The sequence below is a fragment of the Meriones unguiculatus genome, chromosome 2 (assembly GCF_030254825.1).
Source record: "Meriones unguiculatus strain TT.TT164.6M chromosome 2, Bangor_MerUng_6.1, whole genome shotgun sequence".
In the NCBI taxonomy this organism is placed as follows: Eukaryota; Metazoa; Chordata; class Mammalia; order Rodentia; family Muridae; genus Meriones; species Meriones unguiculatus.
The window spans coordinates 134197641-134220036 of NC_083350.1; the positions used below are offsets into that span (position 1 = coordinate 134197641).

The window sequence follows — 22396 nt, forward strand, 5'->3', positions numbered from 1 at the left end:
CATGCATGCATCCATTTTCATTTCAACGTTGGTACAGTGGTAACTCAGGTGTTTAATTCTCTTTAATTGGTGATTAAATTATACAAAATGACTGTTTACCTTGAAAAGTTTCCAAAAATCTAAATTAACACTAACACAGAAATTCAGATTTATTTATCCTTATTTTTATTATTAAAAAAATCAATTTGTCTACCTCTAACATTGTTCATATATAAAAACTGTCACAACTAATTCTTTAAGGTAGCTTTACAAAATATCTAAGAAACAGTTCCTACTACCGTATGTATCGTTTTTATTCTTTCAGTGTTAATAAATTTCATTTGTGTGTTTTTGTTGCATGTATGTGCACTGCATATGTGCATGGCAATTGCAGGGGGCAGAAGAGAGATTGGGATCCCCTGGAACGGGGGTAATATAGAGCTGAAAGCTGTTGTGTGGCTGCTGAGAAATGAACCAGGATAGTCTGCAAGAACAAGTGCTCTTTGCCCTGAGCCATGTTCCCAGATGCCTACAAAGTACTATATAGACACTTCAAGAACATTAGTCTCAAGCGTTAAAACTCTACCGTATGGCTTCCTTATATTACACTTACGAATGCTTGATTTTAAGAAGTATTCCAGGTTTATGTCTGTATATTTAATAAAGAACATCATCATGTTGGCTATTAGTGGTTCATTTACGTCTCAAGCATCCTTCTTCGGAAGAGGCTGCTAAAGTAAGACTTCTAGGCCATGGAGCATCAACTGTTTTAAGTCTCTTGACATAACAGTTACAATTTCCCCAAACAATATGGATACCCATGTTTGGTTGGCACTTTATGGAGGGAGCTTTTTCCATCTCCGTCTTTACATTTCCACATGACTGCTGCTGCGAAATACAGACAAAATCATCTTAATTTTTGTACAAACAATTTAATACTTTAACATTTAGTTTAAATGTCAGGCTTGAAAGCCTTCAGACTTTCATGTTAAGGTGTAGTTACAAGCATTAATTTGTAGTTTAAAGGGCTACTATCATCTTATCGAAAGTTTACTTTCACAGTACAAAATCCTTATTCCAAAAAGAAATGATCACATTGACTGTGCACAGGAAAGGAGCAGATCTCAATATTAGAGCACATGCTTAGCATTCCAAGGTTATGGGTTCAGGAGATAAAAGGAATAGACTTTAAACAAAGAGTGCATAGAGACCAGTTCGAACAAAGAGCACAATTTTATTCATCAAGAAAAAGTAAATTTATACCACATGATACTGAAAAAACCAATTACCAGAAGAAAAAGCTAAAGTCAGAGACTATAAGACTACTGGACAGAAGTACCAAAAAGCATAAGAATTAAAATTATGTTACATAACAGGAAAAAAAAAAACAGAATAATGTAAATGAAATAGCAGAGCACAGGTTATAACTTAGGTATTCAGAGGACAACGTCAATAAGATACAGACTAGTTTTTTGCTAAAAATTCTTGAATGTTTCAGTGGAAATACCAGTTGTTACTTAAAACCAGAAGGCTGGGAATAATCATACCTGTATGCACTCCTACCCTCAAGAAGCTGTGGCAAAATGACAGTGAATTCAAAGTCAGTGAGTTACACAGTTTCAGCCTGCCTGGGCTATAAATTTAAATCTTGCATCATCATCATCTTCACCACAACCACTACCTCCATTTCCAACACAACCACCATCACTGCTATCACAAATATTACTATCTATCCCTATCACAGCCAATACCATTACCGCCCCCACCACTATCACCACAACAACCGTCATCAAACCCACCACTACTACCATTACCAACACCAACGCTCCCAACACCACCAACTCCCACTACCATTACAACCACCGTTACCACCACCACCACTATTACCACCAACACTACCATAGATATCAGAAGAGAACTATACATGTAGGTGTTGAAATAGAGAAGCAAGTTAATTTACCAGAATAAAATCCTTTTCTCAGACTATAACACTGAAAAGCAAGAAGTTTATTCCCTTTGTACATACCCCGTTTCTCCACAAGAGAGTGGGGATTCTTTTCCTGAATCTGATGAACATGCTGCATCACACGTGGTCTGTGTAACTGCAGGTGCAGATAGTAATTGAAGACTAACTCTACAGCTTAGGGAATAGCCTCTTCTGGTTTCAGTGTTCTCCTCATCCGTTTCCTTCATTAGAGACAAAAGACACCCAGAGAGAGAGAGAAAGGGAAGTATATCCAGGTTCTATCATAAGGCCCACCCTAAAAAGAATCCAAACTAAGTTTTTAAATGTTTTATTATTCTCATTTATGTTTGAAGATTAGAGTTAGATATATAAGAAATGTTTCCATCAAATAAAAGACCAGAAAAAGAAAATCTCAGAAAAATAAATACAGTTTGCTATAAAAATAAGAAAGTGATAAATAAAATAGAAAGTCATAAAAATAGAACACAATGCCTATAAACTACAAATGTTATAGTAAAGATAAAAATCAAAGAATTCACTAAATACAAAAGGAAATGCAAAATACAAAATAACAGGAAATGAAAAGGAATAAGCAGAGTTTATTCAGGATGGCCAGAATTTTCCCAATAAGCCTTTCAGAAATAAAGAAAATAGAAAGGGAAAAATCAAAATAATGATCATACGAGTAACAACATAATATGAACAAACTTCATTATAAGATTAGTTTGAAATAAATATCAGCCCTTAAAATGCACTTTGGCCTCAACAGAAATGTTGTAAGGATAACAGAGATTTCAGAATTCTGAGAAACAGCACCAGCTGTGTCGAACCAAACAATCAATCAAGCATGAGGGTAGAATAAAGACATTTTAGGCCTGTAAGGAATCAAAAACCTTTCCCAAGCACCTTTCCTAGATAACAACTGCCTGAAAGTCACAGAATTTTAATGAGTAAGAAAGGAAATTTTCAGAAACCAGGGTTAGAACTGGTGCAGAACAATGAGAGCACATAGGAATATTGCTAGACCAATCCAAGAAGTTTTTGTGTGCCTAGATGATTGTATTAAGGAAAGTGGATCTGAAGCTGAGCCATTGGTAAGAAACATCAATAGACATGTGCAAAATGAAGTAATGTTGATTCTAGGACTTCATGAAAAAGCGTGATATAATAAGCAGAACTGTCTTCTTCAAACAACATATGTGATTATTACAAACGTAAAGCCCAACCATTTGATAAACAACTTTTAATATTTGAAGTTAACATGAAAAATATTTGGGACTGCCTACAGTAAAAAAATTCAGCATACATTTTATCAATTAATACAATAAATCAAATATCAGGAGTATCTGCATCATCTCAGAGCTAGGAGATGAAAACAGTTGATAATGTATAATAATTATACTACAACAGTTGATAATGACAAGTCTCCATAGGGATAGAGAAAAAAGTCCTTTGCTTTTAAACCTATATACTTATAAAACAATATAAAACAGAAGTTATTCATGTGAAAAAATTAGTAAAATCAACTCTAAATATTTGTTACTTCATGAGGCAGAATGGGAAAGGGGAAAAATGAGAAGCTCAGCGAGGATCTGTGAAAAGGACCTGAAGGAAAGGAGAAATTATGTAGAGACAAGTCCATAAAACATCTTAGGAAGCAGCCTTCTGAAAATGTTCTTAATTAGATGTAAAAGAGGTAATCAAAGTAATTTAACCTGATTGCTAATTACTGTCTCTGGAATGAGTTAATTGTTGTACTATATTTGTAAATAAGAAATAAGTATCAGTAAAATAAGGCTTAATTGCTTAGACTATATTTCTTCGTTCCCTCCTGTCACCACCCTCATTCCATCCACTTCATCTCCTGCATAATGTCCACACTCACTCCTAGGCATTTTGCCTCTTAGTCCAACTCAGGCTGACTTCAGCAAGAATACCATCATAGTGATACTTACAACTGGAGCTCTTGTAACAGTTCATTGTCTAGGCCTAAGGCTCACTCCTGATTTGAGGCCCGACTACCAGATTTCTTTGCATCCAATCTGTTTCCTTCCTGCAGTGCCATTCTCAGCGACATAATCAACTGCAAGGCTGACTCTGATCGGAGGCTGCCTGTTTTTTTCTTCAGTTATATTCATCCAACAGAGTCTAGATCAAAATGTCCTATACAGATTATAGGGTACTATTTTGGGACTTCTGTTATTGGGCAGACATAACAAATGTCTATTTCCTCCTTACTGGGCTCTAATGACAAAGTACAATTCCAACCACGTCCAAGTTGCAGAGCCGAAAGGTAACTGAGATCACTTACAGAGAACAGCAAGGGTTTCTTACAGGAGCATGGGGGACCCCAACACAGCAGCATGATTTTTAAATTGCTGCTTAGATTGAATCTTTATCTTCAGTTTGCCTTCCACCTGAGACCATGAGGCCATGTTAAACCTGGACGGAATTACAGACAACTGACCAGGAAATAGAGCAGACAGCTGCTGGGGTCTCAGCTAAGGGTCCAATGACATTCTCCACCCCCTCCTTAAATAAGAACATGGACAGTCAATTGGCCTGAATCTTGGGATTGTTACAAGCAGCCATGGCTGCTGTAGTTCAGGTAGTACTTGTTTTGCCCAGGGAAGCACTGTATAAATATGACAGCAGTCATTTTTTTTCTTTTTTTTAATTTAATTTTATTTTTAATTACACTTTATTTACTTTGTATCTCCCCTCTAGTTTCCTCCCTCCTGACCTCCCAATTCCTCCCTTTTCCCCCTTCTCCACGAATGCCCCTCCCCAAGTCCACTGATGGGGAGGTCTTTTTCTTCCTTCTGATCCTAGTCTGTTAGGTCTCATCAGGAGTGGCTGCATTGTATTCCTCTGTTGCCTGGTAAGGCTGCTTCCCCCTTAGGGGGAGGTGATCAAAGACCAGGCCAATCAGTTTATGTCAGAGACAGTCCCTGTTGCCATTACTATGGAACCCACTTGGACACTGAACTGCCATGGGCTACATCTGTGCAGGGGTTCTAGGTTATCTGCATGATACTTGGTTGGAGTATGAGTCTCAGGAAATACCCCTGTATTCAAATTTTTTGGTTCTGTTGTTCTCCTTGTGGAGTTCCTGTCCTCTCCAGATCTTACTATTTCCTAATTCTTTCATAAGATTCCCTGCATTCTGCCCAAAGGTTGGCCAAAAGTCTCAACATTTGCCTTGACAGTCTGCAGGGCAGAGCATTTCAGAGGCCCTCTGTGGCAGGTTCCTAACTTGTTTCCTGTTTTCTTCTTCTTCTGATGTCCATCCTCTTTGCCTTTCACAATGCGGATTGAGCATTTTAGCCAGAGTCCTCCCTCTTGATTAGTTTCTTTAGGTGTACAGATTTTAGTAGGTATTTTTAACCCTTCTTCAAAACTCCGTCTTTCCTGCCCATTCAACATCTATTTAAATAAAATCCCCTACGGTTAGTATTAATTTTAGTATTTAAAAATATTTTTATTGATTCTTGGTGAGTTTCATATCATGTACCTCAATCCCACCAATCTGCCCAACCCTTCTTATCTGCCCTCTGTCCTTGGAACCTTGCCCACAATAGAAAAAAAAATAACAAAATAAAACAAAACCAAGGATAAAATTCATCTTGTCATGGAAGCTGTAGTGTGTCACAGTGTGTCCCACAGTGTATCCTTTTGTCCACACTACTTTACTTCAAATGCTCATTGCAGTGTGTCATTGGTCTGGACAGAGGCCTCTGGCTTGTGCTACAACATGGATACTGTATCATCACGGAGACTCCTCCTTATGGTTATCCTGCTGTTGCCCTTTGCACTGGAGCTCCTGCAGCTTTGGATCCTGCAGCTTTGGGACTAGCCCCTCCACAGGCTCCAGCAGTTTATAGATGAGGTAGACGCTGGGGTGGGCCAACTGAAAGTCTTACATCTGGGCCTGCGTGGTAGCTGAGTTAGTGAACCAGCCAGCTGTGGTACCTGAGTTAGTGAACCCGCCAGCTGTTTGATACCAGGATAAGTTCTCCTAGCTCATTTAAGCAGCCAGCAAGGGACAGGGTCAGCTCTCATGCCCTTGTTCCTGACCGTCCCCAGCCCCAGAACTCACAAACACCACGGCCACCGCCCCTGCCTCCACCATCAAGGCCAGTTCAACTGTGCTCTCCAGGCCAGGAGCGGGGCCCGCTCCACCAAGTGCAGGAGGGGATGGGCCTTCTCTTCACAGCCATGTACATGTGGCCGTAGGCTGGCCTGAAACAGTCTGTATTCCACTACTTTCATTATTAAAATTATAATTGGAGCTAGGCTGATATGTGTTTGTGTGTGTGTATCTGTGTATCTGTACGTGTGTGCATGTGTGTGCATGTCACTAGTGATTGAACTCAAGGTATTGTGATAATAGGAAAGTGCTCTAATACTGAGATACATCACCAGACCCAGTAAATGCCTTTCAATTAACTTTCAAAAGTATTTGTGGAATACGGTGCATTTTAGTGCACGTGACACTTACCCAAACATGTTGAATGAATGATTGATTGATTAACCCACTTTAAATTTACTAAATAAATACATTGTACTTACAGAGCTGTCAAATACCTTGACAATCAACCTTCATGCTGCTTAACATGCTACTTAATCATTTTTCATCATTCCGACAGAAAGTGTGTTTAGTCATACAGACAGCTACATTATCTTTACATTCCAATTCTAATTCTATACTTTAGAAGAAATTCAATAAATATAGAATTTTAAAAATCATTCAGATATGTGCCAATCAAAACACAGATTTTCTCATTACATTTTATTCATATATTAATATACACAATAAACACATATATAGAAAGACACACACACACACACATGAAAGTGAAAGTAGGGGTATTGAGAATCTCACCATGAGTAACCCTGGCTTGTCTAGAACTCATTACATAGACCAGTCTAGCCTTTAATTCACAGAGACCAGCCTTTTTATGGCCCCAAAATTCTGATATTAATGGCATGGTCCACCATACCCAGATACTCATCATCTATACTGCTTCCTTCTCCATTAAAATTAAATGGAATCTGAATTGTTAGGAATCAGATACCGATAGAAGGGGTCTCAAGAAGGCTTCTCCGTAGTTTGCTGTACCTACATGTAAATTCTTTAGTAACAAACGCTTGGTAAGAGCTTCGAGCTGTTGAACTCATGTAAGAGGAAGGCAGGTGAAGTGATTCATCTGAGTGCACAGTCTTCTTCCAGGAGAACACACACATGCCCACATAAAAACACTGTTCCAGTTTTGTTTGATTTCTCTGTTCCTGTCTCCATATGAAACACGATGCATGGATGGGCTGTAGGTATTTAGCCTACTTTAGATAACTTACAAATAATTCTCATTTCTAAAACTCGCTTGAAAACTGCCCAGTCTCCAGTCAGCAGGTGGTCAGAGCCACACTGTTTGACAGGGAAAGGCTTTGTACTAAACCAAAAGAGCTGCTTTTGTCTCCATTCCTGTCCATTTCAATAGCTGCATAAAGGGACTCAGAAAACAAATTAGACATGTTAGGATGAATGTAGTGAAAATTTATAGTCGTCTGGAGACAATTTCAAACAACCACAAGTTCTCCTTGTCAACAGGCCAGCTTCTAATGCTGTGTGACTCAATGGTCCCCCTGCCTTAGGCAGCTTCATCACAAAGGCTTCCAAAGAACAGTTTTATTTTGTCCCACTTGCTTCTGCACATTTTTAAACAATTACTTTCAGCAACTTAAGGAAAAAAAATTGGCACTTGAAGTTTGTTAAAATTTACGTTAAGGCTTCCTGCCAAGAAAATGCTATAGAACAGGTGTTGTCAGCCAAGATGTGGGAGCAGAAGGGAAGGAACAGACAGACTATGTCTCAGAAATGAACCCCAACATGGAACTGCACCTCACACTGTGATCGCCACCTGCCCAGCAGAAGCCAGCTTTGACCAGGAGCCCAGCTGGAGCCTGGCACAGAGGAGCTAGCACATCCTGTCAGCCTGGCCACAATACCTAGTGAAATGTCTTTCTTCCTTCTTCTTCTCCTTTGTCTCTTTCCTTCCTTCCTTCCTCCCCTCCTGCCTACCCTCCCTTCTTCTCTTTACTTTATCTCTCCACAAAGAGTAAACTTCTTTGTGCAAATTTTATGTTGACTTCCCTGAAGCAAATATATTTTAAAATTTTAATATGCTTATTGCTGATTTAATTTAATTTTCTTTTTATGGTAAATTAAATAATTGCTTGATTTATTAAATTTCTGATTACTGTTAAGGAGGGTATTACATCTCTGGCAAGACATTGTGGTTAATGGAAAGGGTTGTTTGGACTGAGCAGCAATATAAGATATGTAATTCAACTTTACTTATTACAAACACACACTTCTGTTAAAGACAGAAGATTTCTTGCTAACAGCTCAGTTTTATGGAATGTTTATGACGGTTATAATGTTTTGCTGGGTCAAGGGTCTAACCTGTAAGTGATTTAACCTAAACTAGCTAAAGGCAACACAAGAAATAATGCAAAGGAAGTTAGATACCATGAGAAAGTGTGGACTACACAAAGACCTCAGTGGGGTAGAGTGAACTTTCTTTTTTTTTTTTTTGGTTGAACTTGACATTTTATTTTATTTTTTAATTTTATTTTTCTCATTAGTTATATTTTGTTAATTCTGTATCCCAGCTGTATCCCTCATTCCCTCCCCAATCCCACCCTTCCTCCCTCATCTCCTCCCTGCCCCTTTCCAAGTCCACTGATAGGGGAGGACCTCCTCCTCTTTCATATGACTCCCTTTTGTCAGGTATCTTCTGGACTGGCTGCAAAGTCCTCCTCTGTGGCCTAACAGTACTGCTCCTCCCTTGGGAGGTGGGGAGGTCAAAGAGCCAGTCATTGAGTTCTTGTTAGAAATAGTCCTTGTTCCCCTTACTATGGAAAACCAATTGATTACTGAGCTACCATGGGTCACATCCAAGCAGAGGTTCTAGGTTTTATCCTCTCATGGTCTTTGGTTGAGTGTCCATTAGAGTGAACTTTCTAATACATGTTCTTTACGTCATTCATGCTCTTGGTATCCTGTGTTGTGAAGCTGGAGCAGTGAAGATTTCCCAGCTCTATTACTCTTGCTTCTGCCATATTTCTGATTTTCATTGGCCTTAAACAAACAAACAAACAAACAAACGAAATACAGCCATTCTTAACTTTTAAAATTATGTTTAATGATGACAAGCTAAATAAATGTTTATTATTCTCAAACACTATTTCTTCTAGAATCTCTCTTCCTCAATTGTCAAAAGAGTAGTAGCACTCTATAGACAGCAAGGGGCTCTATATATCCTGATGTCCCAATCCTGGTGATTTCTTTATTGTTTGGATATTCTATGTGTTGAAGATTATATAATTTAGAAGTTATTTTTCTAAGCATTGATCAGCCCTTGCATTATTTTTTATTTAAAAATTCTTATACAATATACTTGATAATGTTATTTTCCCTACCTTAACTCCTCCAAGATCCTCCCCACCCAATTTCATGTTATTTAACTCTCTCAAAAAGAAAAAGCAGGTTAAGAAAGAAAACCTAAAAACAAATATCAAAAAAGACAAGCACTATAAAAAGGGGGAAAGAAAATCAGTAAGTCTAACAAACAAAGAAGTAAAACAATAAGTGTACACCAGATAACATGGAGTTCATTCTGTGTTGGCCAACAACTGCTGGGCAGAGTCTCTGCCCTGGAGTATGGTTTTTGTATCCATTGAAGACAACAGATTTTTCCTTGTCCAGCAGGTATCAATTACAAATAGCTTTTAGAAGTTATATTTATTTGGGAAAATATTGTAAATGGTATAAGAAAACCACTGGGCTTACCAAAACTTGCAATGTGTTACTCTTTTCCCCTAAGCAATTTAAAAAATGAAAGTCGATATTCTGTTCTATGAAGCCCCAGAGAAATATTCACAGGGTTTCCAGATTAGATGTAAACAAATATACACATACACATAGAACATATACACAAATACTCAGAACACCGTAAAACTCATACACACATCACATATAGCATGAAAAACACACATACATATACGCATACATACATAGAAACAAATACTCATGCACACAAATACCCCTGCCCACAAACACAATACAAACTTGTACATTCAGAATATGTTTAAATAAACACACACACACACACACACAAATACACACATATATACTATACACCCATACACAAACACAAATTCTCAACCCTCCCCAATATACAGAGGTAGCACAGCCATCCAAGCATAAACAAACTAACACACACACAAACACTTATAAAGGCACACAGACAACATATACTTAAAAATGCTCTAATGTTACCAAATACAATCTGACAATAAAACACAATTTCTATTTCAATTTGTGTCAAATATTAGGTTCACTGGAAAGATAAATTCCCTAAAATAGAAGGTATATTTTAGATTTTCACATAACCGATATGATTTTAAAAGATAAAGTATCAAATGTTCCCCAAGACTGACCAGCAATATCAGAATTGATCAAATATTTACTCTTGGCCAGTCTTGGAATGATAATTTGAGGGTCTTGAAGCTGATGTTAGAATCTACTTTTTGTATATTAAAATGAAATAAAAAATACAAAAATGCTTTATATTAAACCCCTGTGTTGTAACAAAAAGGTAAATATTAGAGAATAAAAATTAATAAGATTAAATTGAAACCTGAAGAATATAAATATAATACTGAATGTTGAAAAATAGCCACATTCATTTGTCAATATCAAGAAATTTTTATAACATGTTAAATGTTACAATAAATTGTCTTTTGGGTTGAAAAAACGCAGAAAATATATTTTACAAAAGCCTCTGGATTACAAATGTAAAAAAGATAAGAAAATGGAATCCACTTTTAGTTTAAGTAAACCAAAACTGTCTAGTCCAGGGTATCTAGTAATAGACATTCTTAAAAATATTATTTGTGAATTATGTTTACATATTTTAAATATATGTTATAATTTTTGAGATTATAATACAATTATATCATTCTCCTTCCCTTTAATCCCTCAAAACCCTCTCAAATATCCCTACTTGCTTTTCAAATTCATGGCATCTTTTTCAGCAACTGTTGTTACACGTATATATGTATATGCATACACATATATATTTCCAAATACATAAATACTCAGTTTTTATAATGATACTTGTAGGCACATTTTCATGGCTGTCCATTTGATATTGAAAAACCAGTTGGTGTGCTCTTTCTTGAGGAAGATCACTTCTCTCACTCTCAGAATTACTTAGTTGCCTATAGTTCCTTATGTAGGGACGGGCCTTGTGGGATTTCTCCTGTCAGTGTTAATATGTTTTTTTACTGCTATTCCTGCTCAGCTCATATTTAGGCAGTCATTTTCTGACCCCAAATCACCATATTAAGGAAACTTCTCTTTGACAGCTATAGATACCTCTATAAAAATCACAACCAACCATAATGCAAAACTGTGGACTCCAGTGTCAGTGGAATTATGTACAAATCAACTCCTATATCCAAGAAACACTAGGGAAGAGAGAGCAGAGAGATGGTAAGATCTGCTTACAAGCTTGAGAAACACTCTACCTCATGACTTAAAACAATCTCTGCTTAGGGCATCCATTATCTTACAGTATCTAACTAATGACAGTTATAATTTCATCTTTCCTTTCTAGGTGAAATCCTTCAAAATGAATTTTACCATGTATTTTCTAGAATTCAACAAATAAAACTAGATATATTCATTATTGTTATTTTGCAATTTTTTTCTTTGCTTATTTAATCCTAAATAATTTCCAGTTTTCTTAGACATTTTACTTACATATAATGTATAAGAAATGTTAAATGCTGCATTTCATACTGATTTCTTTAGTGGGAGTCTTCACTCTAAACTGAAAACTAAAAGGCAGACATGGAAGGGAATTTCAAGCCGTGACATCTGTTCAGAAATCAGAATATTTGGCATAGATAGTAAAGCTTTGAGTAAGCTTTTCTTGGGTAAACTTTCCATTTTCTACATTTTTATCTGCAGTTTTAGGATTACATGCTGGAAACACTGAGAGCCTGCTATGGGCAAAATACTGCAGTAGATGTTGGGAAATCAATGTGCATTAAACCATGGCCCTGCACGCCAAGCACTTGCCTTCTGTAAAATACATTTTATGTGTTTGGATGTGAAATAAGAATGGCGTGCTTTTTCTCCCTATTATGTTCAGTGAGTTGTGAGAATCTCACCAGCCTACCCTGACATCTTAGATCTTTCATTCTAGTTTTCTCTATTACAGCTACGTGTCTAAATGTGACTCATTAGGATGTAACCCCCCCTTCCTTCCTTAAATCTTTAGATACTAGAATCCCTTGCCATAGGATTGTTTCAGGGATCACGAGGTCCTTTATAAGAAAACCGTAACAGCCTCTACGTTCCTACATAGGCAGCAGGACCTACACTGGCTGAGACTCCGTGTTCTCACTCTACACCCATACTGATAAATTGTTCTGCTCAGCACACTTTATTCCACTTCCATGCTTTCATCGCTGATCCCCTCGGGACTAAAAAGCTTTGAGAAGCAGCTGTATATTCTTAACCGTAAGACCTCAAGTTAAGGAATCTAGTATTTACCAGTGTGTCAAGAATAAATAAATTGTTGAAAGTTTTATTTATTTAAGAGAAGCAAAAATATTGCTGATTGTTCCATTCCATGATCTTCTGCATCAACCGTAGTAAGCTAAATGATCTCAAATGACAGCACAGTCTATAACTAATTATAATGATTAACATCTCTTTAAGTCTAATTATATGAAGATTTATTTCCTGTAATTTTAATATCCATAAGAACTGTTAGCAATTCCTAATTAGTTATCTTTATTCAAAATCCATATTAACTTAGACTCTAAGCACCACTGTAATTCATTTACATAAGTTAATTCACATGCTCGCTTACTACAGAATATGACTCAGAGCAAAACCCTTGATAATGGTGGTATGCCTTCATAATGCTTGTACTGGTAGGATGGCTTAGTGTATTGGTGATGTTTCTACCAAGCTATAAAAATGGCAAATATTAAAGACAAACTGATACAGTGAGCACTTTTAAAAGACAGGAGAAGCATACTACATATCTTCTTTGCAAGTACCATTTCTTGTTGCATTTACTAAATTAACTGTAACAACGTCTTGAGCTAGGCAAGGAAAGTGGAATATAATTATATGATTCCACAGTGTTTTCAAATATAAGAAATGTTCGTGACAGAGAGCACTCACCATCGGGAAGGTGGAAGGCGGGAACCAGCTCCATCTTTAAGGCATAGCATTCCGCAGCTCTCTACAGTTCCCCCTTTTTGTTTTAGACACATCAGGCAAGAGTAGAGGTCTGATCTCTGATATTAGAAATAAATTTGGACTTTGTACCGATGTTCATTTAGGTGTCATCCACCCAAAGAACATCAGACCCGTCCGATACCTTTTTCTCAGAGGCGGGACCTGGGGCATCAACCCGCATGCAACCAGACATGCTCTTCTCTGGGTCGAAAGCGGCTGACCCTGAGTGCAGTGCTTAGCCTCGCATCCTGAGCGTAACATTTTAGCTTTTTATGGTAGCCAATCATGCTTGGGGAGAATGTCCTGCTTCAATGGCTGTAAAGGCCTGAATAATCATGGCTGCATCACACTGTTGTGAGACTCTAATCTTGCATATATACCACAGGCAAACCAAGGAGACCAACACCAGAAGGCCTGCTAACGCTCCCATGCCTTCCACCTTCCCGATGGTGAGTGCTCTCTGTCACGAACAATCCCACATTTGGCTAAGGCTGAGGATCTGGCTTGCTTCCATGTATGTGGACCTATCTGCATTGCCCCCGTGGCACGCCTGGGGTGGCTGCCCAGAGGCTATTTAAGCTGTGGGCTGGCTTTCCCCAGGGTCAGATGATTGTTCAAGGTTCCTGAATAAACTGCATTGAAAAAAAAAAAGTGTGTGTGACAAGGTTGGGATTGGTGCTTGGATTAACGTTAATTTTGAGAAAATTCTATTGTGAATCAAGTGCTCGAGAAGGAAAGGTGCAAATGGGGAAGGAGGTGTAAGGTTGGGACTGGAAGAAGAGGAGGAAGGGGACTGGGAAGAGGTTGTAAAGTTATTAAATAAAACCAAACAAAAATAAAAAAAAAGAAATGATTCTCCCAAACAGGTAAATATGTAAGTAAACGTTTTTCATCTGAATGGTTGTTGACAAAAACAGCAGTTACAGAAGCAGGGCAGTGTATTGCTTCCATTTTCTCGAACTGTTCAAATGGCTTAACAAATATTTAGAAATAGTCACCAATAGAGGCTTACCTGGGGTCTCAAGAAGACAGCCATACGCCATCAAAAGCTATTTCCAATGTCCAGCCAGAGATCTAAACAGAGTAACAGAGAAAATTTGTGGCAACACAGACACATTGTATTCTCAGAAAAGTGAAATTGATTTTGACATTTTTCATTTATTTGTAAATGCCTCTTTGGCAGGACACTCACTCAAAAGGACAGTTGCTCCTTCCAGAATGGGACGGGGGTGATGGTAAAACAGAGAGATCCTGACAGCTGCTTTAATGAGCTCTGAATTTGGGCTATTCTAACACTTTCACCCAAGAAGTAGCTTGTCCTTCATTTTCAATACAATAACTCAAAATAAAATGTTATCTGTTTGAAGACCCATGCCATCCAGTCACTAGCAGCAGTTGCCTAGTTCATTTTCCTATAATTCCCATAGAAGAAAATATTCTAAATGGAAACCTAGTAATTTCTGACTGTGTAGACCGATCACCTATTCTCATTAAAGGGCAACCACTGCCAGGAGTGTGGCTAAACAACAAAAGACTCATTAACCTCCACTAACTCACATATCTTTCGAGGATAGACAGATACAAAATTTAAGCTCTAGTATTTGCTATTTCAATTTTGACATCTTATGTTCCCATGGAAAATGAAATTATTGGTAGGTTAATATTTCATTAGTCATTGTCATTAGATCAACTTTAAATTAAATCACTCTAAAGACTCTACTTCTCTTGTAGGTTCGGAATTTTTTTCTTTATTAATTACACTTTATTCACTTTGTATCCCCCCTGTGGTTCCCTTCCTCATCCCCTCCCAACCTCTCCCTTCCTATACCCTCTGCATGCATGTCCCTCCCCAAGTCCACTGATAGGGGAGGACTTCTTTTCCTTCCTTCTGATCCTAGTCAATTAGGTATCATCAGGAGTGGCTGACTTGTCTTCTTCTGTAGCCTGGTAATGCTGCTTCCCCCTTATGGGGAGGTAATTAAAGAACAGGCCAATCAGTTCATGTCAGAGACAGTCCCTGTTCCTATTATAATGAAACCTACTTGCATACTGAACTTCCATGGGCTACATCTGTGCAGGGGTCTTAGGTTATCTCCATGCATAGTCCTTGGTTGGAATAGCAGTCTCAGGAAAGACCCCTGTGCTCAGATTTTTTGGTTCTGTTGCTCTCCTTGTGGAGTTCCTGTCCTCTCCAGATCTTACTCTTTCCCACTTCTTTCCTAAGATTCCCTGCACTCTGCCCAAAGGTTGCCCATAAATCTCAGCATCTACATTGATAGTCTGCAGGGCAGAGCTTTTCAGAGGTCCTCTGTGTCAGGCTCCTTACTTGTTCCCTCTTTTCTCCTTCTGATGTTTAGCCTCTTTGCCTTTCTGGATAGGAATTGAGCATTTTAGCAAGAGTCCTCCATCTTGATTAGTTTCTTTAGGTGTATAGATTTTAGTAGGTTTATCCTATATTATATGTCTATATGAGTGAGTATATACCGTGTGCATCTTTCTGCTTCTGGGATAGCTCACTCAGGATGATCTTTTCTAGATCCCACCATTTACCTGCAAATTTCATGATTTCGTTGCTTTTTATTGCTGAGTAATATTCCATTGTGTACATATACCACAATTTGTGCATCCATTCCTCCACTGAGGGGCATCTGAGCTGTTTCCAGATTCTTGCTATTACAAATAAAGCTGCTACAAACATGGTTGAGCAAATGTCCTTATTGTGTAATTGAGAATCTTTTGGATATATGCCTAGGAGTGGTAAAGCTGGATCTTTAATATCATGCTAAGTGTCTGGTAGAGCTGCAAAGCAAATCCTGAGCCTCACTTCATGAAACAATATAAACTTCCTTGTGCAAAGACAGTCATGCCTTACTCAAAAACCAACTCAGCAGCTATCATCTGCCAGTTGACCAATAGTTATCTGTTGAACGGGTAAACTCAACACATTATAAATGTCAAGGTAAACTATGGCACTGTAGGTAAACATTCACAATCCAAGAAACATGAAATAATTGAGAGCTTAGCAAAATAAAGACATCTCTGGGTTGCAATTTCCTTATCAATAAAAGTTTTAGTAACTAGTGTACAGATTTGTTGAGGAGAAATAAGCACTATTGACACTGGAAACTCTCAGTAGAGGTAGGTAGCATAATGAGGAAGCTTCACTCAAATAACATTTTTCTCAAAATATAGCAAACACAGAAAGCAAATATTGAACTACAAAACTTTATCTGTTAGGACACTGCCAGGACATTTCGTTTTACCTATTCAGCTAACAGGTGTTTACGCTCAGTTCCCCCAGCACAAAATGGGGTTAATGTTCAATAGAGTTCATATACAAAACTCTATGAAAACCTCAGTCTGAGTGGGACTAGATTTCTCTCTTCAGTTTCTTTAAAATAGTAGCTTTCAAATTTAGCTTCATATCAAAATTAGAATGGGATTTGTTATATATATATATGTGTATGTGTGTGTGTGTGTGTGTGTATGTGTGTGTGTGTGTGTGTGTGTGTAACTTCAGACCAATTAAATCAATTTGCATTTTGAGACGCTCCCAGGAAGGTTCCAGTGTGTTGCTTGAGCTCATAATCGCTGGCCTGAAGTCTGATACTCTCATTTCTACAATATATACCATCTGCTTCCCACCTTACTAATTTTTCACTTGTATCACTGAACTGTGATTCTTCACCAATGTCTTTGTTTTAAGCAGTTCTATAGAAGAACATGTTGTCCACAGATTCAGGTCAACTCTGATGAACTATGCCATTCTTGATAATCTCATTAGCAATGGAGTAAACAATTTAAGAGCAGAGGTTGAGTCTACATGGCCAGCACCATGGCAGGAGAGATGGCCCCTTTTCTTGGGCTCTTTTCGTTTTGTTGAATTGCTTTGCTCAATCTCAATGTGATGGTTTTTGTTATATATTATTCTGATCTTATTTTGTTATGTTTTGTTGTTATCTTTCAGAACTCTGCTCTTTTCTATTGAAAGATAGAAGGGAATGGATCCATATAGGAGGAGAGGTAGAGAGGAACCCAGAAAAGTAGAGGAAGGGGAAATTGTATTCAGGATATGTTGTATGAGGGGGGGTAGGTTATATGGGTTATATGGTATGCATGTAGACATAAACATTTAATAGTATATTTTGTTATTCCAAGCAAGAAGGAGGACCCTGGGTAAGATGCTCAATCTTCATTCAGCAAAGCAAATGAGACAGACATTGGAAGATGGAGAAAACTGAGAACAGAACAGGAGCCTATCACAGAGGGCCTCTGAAAGACATCACCCAGCAGAGTATCAAAACATAGACTGAGATGCATAGCCAAACTTTGGGCAGAGTGCATGGAATCTTATGAAAGAAGGGAGAATCTTATGTATAAACCATAATTAATAAAATTTAAAAATAGAAAAAACTTTTTTCTTATTTATGCATGTTATTTTGTGGAATATTAATGTTTTTCTGCATGTGTGTATGCATGTGTATGCACATGTGAGCACATGCATATTTGTGTGTATGTGTGTGTGTATTTGTGTGGGGGAACAACAGAATTGCCAAGTTCTGTTACAGGGGAAATCAACCGTTTTTTTTTTTTATTAAATTTTTAATTTTTATATTAGTTTATTCACTTTGTATCCAAGCTCTAGCCCCTCCCTCATTGCCTCCTAACCCCACCCTCTCTTCTTCATCTCCTCCCATGCCCCTCTCCAAGTTCAATGATAGGGGAGGTCCTCTTCCCCTTCCATCTGATCCTAGTTCATCAGGTCTCATCAGGACTGGCTGCAATGTCCTACTCTGTGTCCTGGCAAGGATGCTCACCCTTCAGAGGTTGGTGATCTAAGAGTTCACCGTTGAGTTCATATCAGAAACAGTCCCTGTTCCCCTACTAGGGTATCCACTTGGAGATTGAGTTGCCATAGGCTACATCTGAGCAGGGGTTCTAGGTTATCTCCATGCATGGTCCTTTGAGGGAGTATCTGTCTCAGAAAAGACCCCTGTGCCCAGATTTTTTTCATTCTGTTGCTCTACTTGTGGTCAACCACTTTCTGATTTCATTGATAACTCAATATACAGGAAGAAATCTATGCCTGGCACTACAATCTAGTTTAACATATTTAAGTTATAGGTCCAAGATAAAACATGCTACTGTTGTTTATTTAAACTGGCATAGCAATAAACTGCATTCTAAATATTTACATTGAAAACACAGAAAAACACTAAGCAAAAAGAAAGAAGCTTCTCCTTTAATAAACAGTTACGAATACAGAGACTAACGACTCTCAGTAAGTGATAGTTGAGTGCTCAGTCCTAAACAGGACATTAATAACACCCCTTCCTGCACTCAGAGAGCACTGCAGAGGGCAGGGAATTGAGAACTTATGAAAAATGTAGGGGAAAGAACTAAACAACACTATCTTCTTGGCATGGTGCAGACATTGAAAGCATGGTTTCATAGCAGCTGTTATTTACTGGTAGTAGGTGTGCATTAGACCAGCCCAGTCTAGAATTAGTCATAAACAGGAGAGGGGCTTACCGGGCACTACCCCACTGCTAAACTATTGGCTATTGAGGGATTCCTGGAGAGTGGGATCCATTGTCTTCAGGCATCTACTATCTGGTGTCCCCCAACAGCCAATGCTAGCCACAAACCCACAGTCTGAAAGAGGGCCCTGGTTAAACTATTCTCACAAAAGGAACAAAAATACATGAATGTCAGAAATAGATATGTAAGATGGAGATGGAATTAACAAAAATGAGAAATCAGGAGGGGGTAAGGGTATTAGAATATATTATATACGTGTATGAAATAGCCAAAGAACAAATGTAATCAAAAGTGTATTACCAAGTATATGGTGTTTAAAGTGAACAAGAATATTTTAATGACTAAAAACAACTACCAGCCAGGCATGGTGACACATGCCAGCACTCCCAGCACGCTCAGGGAGGCAGAGACAAGAAGATCTCCCTAAGTGTGAGGCCAGCCTGGTCTACAAAGCGAGTCCAGGACAGCCAAGGCTACACAGAGAAACCCTGTCCTGAAAACAAACAAACAAAAAATCCTCACTAAAATGATTACCTGATTTCCTAAAAATGCTGCTTTTAATTGATGCCATACACAGTTTGCATTTCTTCTTTAGAATACATCTTGTTCTTAAATACCCCGACGGCAATCCTGTTTCTTCAAAATCTGCTCTTTATTTTAAGGAAAATTTTCTTGGATCAGAAGTTTGAAAGGATGACTTATTTTACCACAAGACTGGAATGGAATTACCTAGAACCTCTTCCAAGATCTAAAATAGAGGTTTAAAGGGTAGACACTTCACCCATCTCATCATTCTTCCATTGATACTTCATATCTGACTCTCAAACACTAAACCACTTTGTGTTGTTTCTTACTCTCTCCCACCCTTACATGAAGCCCGTATTACTTGATATAAGAATGTCCTACTTGGCACTACTTGGTGGACAATGGTTGGGGATAGAACGGTCGTTAAAGTAGAGCAAGTAGTAGGATGAGTGTTTTCAGGGAGCCACCAGAGATGATCTAACATAGGGTAATAAGAATAGAGCTGACAAGATCCTTCTCTGATGTGATCCTTTTCTCCACAGGACACCAAATACTCTATTAATTTATAAATGTACCTCTGCCTTGGCATATTTAATTTCATGGGTTTCTTGGGAAGGCCAATGGGACAGGGTCATTGTCATTGGAAAGGGTGAACAGGGAAAGGCAAAGGTTGAGGAGATCTCCAGTGCCTGTGTGTTTTCCACAGAGAGGGCTGTGGACAGGGGGCCCAACTGCACCACCCCTATGGAATTTGAGAAAACTTCCTATATATTCTACAAGCGCCTGCAGACAAGAGTCTTTTATATTGAATGATAACAAAATTCAAGAGATGACTGATACCATTTTCAGTGGAAGAACGACACTAGAATTGGTTCTCCCCTCTCTTACACCTAAAGTTAGGTAAACTCCACACCTCATTCCTGTTCTACTCAAGTATTTTAAGCCTGAATGCTCAGTAACAATCAAATTTTATATTCTGAGTTTGGTATACCATATGTGTGCTCTTAATGCTCCAAAATATTGTGTGTCTGGCTAGCATCTCACTTTCACCCTAATCATAACATAGACTTTAACAATGATGAAAGCTTCCACAAAACTGGAGTATTATGTTGTGAACCTCAATACTGTCAGTACCTTTACAGTCTTTTCTACTATGCAAAAAAATAATAATAATAATTTAAAAAGACTAAAGCTTGCATATCCAATTTCAATAATCCTCACACAGAGAGAGGGGCCTGACATCAGCTCTTCCTCATGCATCTCCCACTGCTACAAGGTTGAGGTGGACTTTCATGAAGTCTATGCTTAACGAATGTCTACAGGCCATGAGATGTGACATAAATGATGAGCTAGTTGCTGATCTATATATGCTGAAGCTACCATTATATGATATACCTATCATTTGGGGCATTAAAGTGCAACCATTTAGAGTGAAATATTTTATTTCAAAAGTATAAAATAAATACTGATTTAAAAATCCTAGATGTTTGAGAGAGAGAGTTAGTGTCCCGGAAAGTATTTCTGGAGGCAGAACCTTATTTTGTGTGAATCACATTTCATTCACAGAAATATATGATATGTCTTAAGAACCACTGGCATTCCAACTGTAAATATTAAGGAATGCTACTTTGCAATGTAGACAGGTAAACTGGAGGCCACAGAGAGCAATAATGATTAACAGCACACTCGAAAGGAAGTATAGATTTTAATAGTATCACTCATAAAAGCCATGTTTCAAAGGTTACAAGACAGAATCACGTTTTCCAAAGCAAATAAATCAACTTCCATTGGGGTTTCTCTTTTTGCGGCTGACTTTGAAGTAAGCAACAGAGCTTCCCAGTTCAGGTAAAACTATATTTATAAGCAAATGAACTGCAGAAAATTCAGAAATCCTTATGCAGGACTCAACTCAGAAAGCCCAGCTTTAGAATGTTTTGTCGTCAATGTTCATTCAAATTAAATGTTTAAAAGAGATAGCTCTGTTCCACTTACAAGGGAACCCACTTGGATACCGAGCTGCCATGGGCTACATCTGAGCAGGGGTTCTGGATTATATTCACAAATGGTCCTTGGTTGGAGTATCAGTCTAGTAAGGGGAACAGGGACAGTCTCTGACATGAACTCAGTGGTGGGCTCTTTGAGCACCAACCCCTGAGGGAGTAGCAGCCCTGTTAGGCCAAAGAGGAGGACATTGCAGCCAGTCCTGATGAGACCTGATAAGCTAGGGTGAGATGGACTATCCCTGGACTTGGAGATGAGAGAGGGAGGGGAGAATTGGGAGGGAAGGAGAGAGGGGGCTACAGCTGGGATTCAAAATGAATTACCTCTAATTAATATAAAAAATAAAAATTTAATTACAAAAAAAGAGATACCTCTGTTGGCTCTAGACTGATTCTAGAGAGTGCAAGGGCCACATCCCAAATGTCTGTTTTCTCTTTACTTGTGAATTTGCATGTGGATTCCTCTTTGCACCTGCTTATTCTAGTAATTCATTCAGATGTGTGCATGTGAAGGTCATAGGATTTGGCTCTCATTTATTAGTCACTATCCAATTTCCTTTTCAGATAGGATCTCTCTTTGGCCTGAATCTCATCAAGTAGACTTAAATAGCTGGCAAGGGAGCCCCAGAGATCTGCCTGTCTCGGGATTGAAAACATATGCCACTACAGCAAGTTTCATTTTGTGAGTTCTGTGATAATGATAACTCACAGTTTCTCTTCACAAGATTACAGGAAGGAAAAGTAACTCCACTGTCACTTTGGAACTAGAGAGATTGGTTTCACTGCTAGTCAATCAAATCACACACACACACACACACACACACACACACACACACACAGACACACACACAAAAACCCTAAAGGAATCAAATGAAATTTCCAGAATGTCATGAAAACAATGACTGTACATGTTATAATTAAAATAGAAAATTCAAAAGAAAATGTAAGCTAAAGGATAACAAGTTCAACTGCGAATCATGTAACATGTATACAAAGGCCAAACAGATTCCAAAACCAGTCGGTGGGTTTCTTTTTAAGGACATCAAAGGGAACTGA

General features: G+C 38.2%; 1 protein-coding gene across 2 annotated transcripts in view; it reads right to left on the bottom strand.

Moving 5' to 3' along the window:
* Nucleotides 1–22396, bottom strand: part of Naaladl2 (N-acetylated alpha-linked acidic dipeptidase like 2) — a 1327651-nt gene that overhangs the window by 1245484 nt on the left and 59771 nt on the right. Inside the window, exons 2-3 of one of the 2 annotated variants that reach the window (XM_060378134.1) lie at nucleotides 14287–14348; nucleotides 2006–2166 (exon numbers count right to left, since the gene is read on the bottom strand). The gene's annotated coding sequence lies outside the window, so the exon portion shown is untranslated. The remainder of the gene's footprint in view (nucleotides 1–2005; nucleotides 2167–14286; nucleotides 14349–22396) is intronic. The other variant, XM_060378133.1, reaches the window with a different exon arrangement.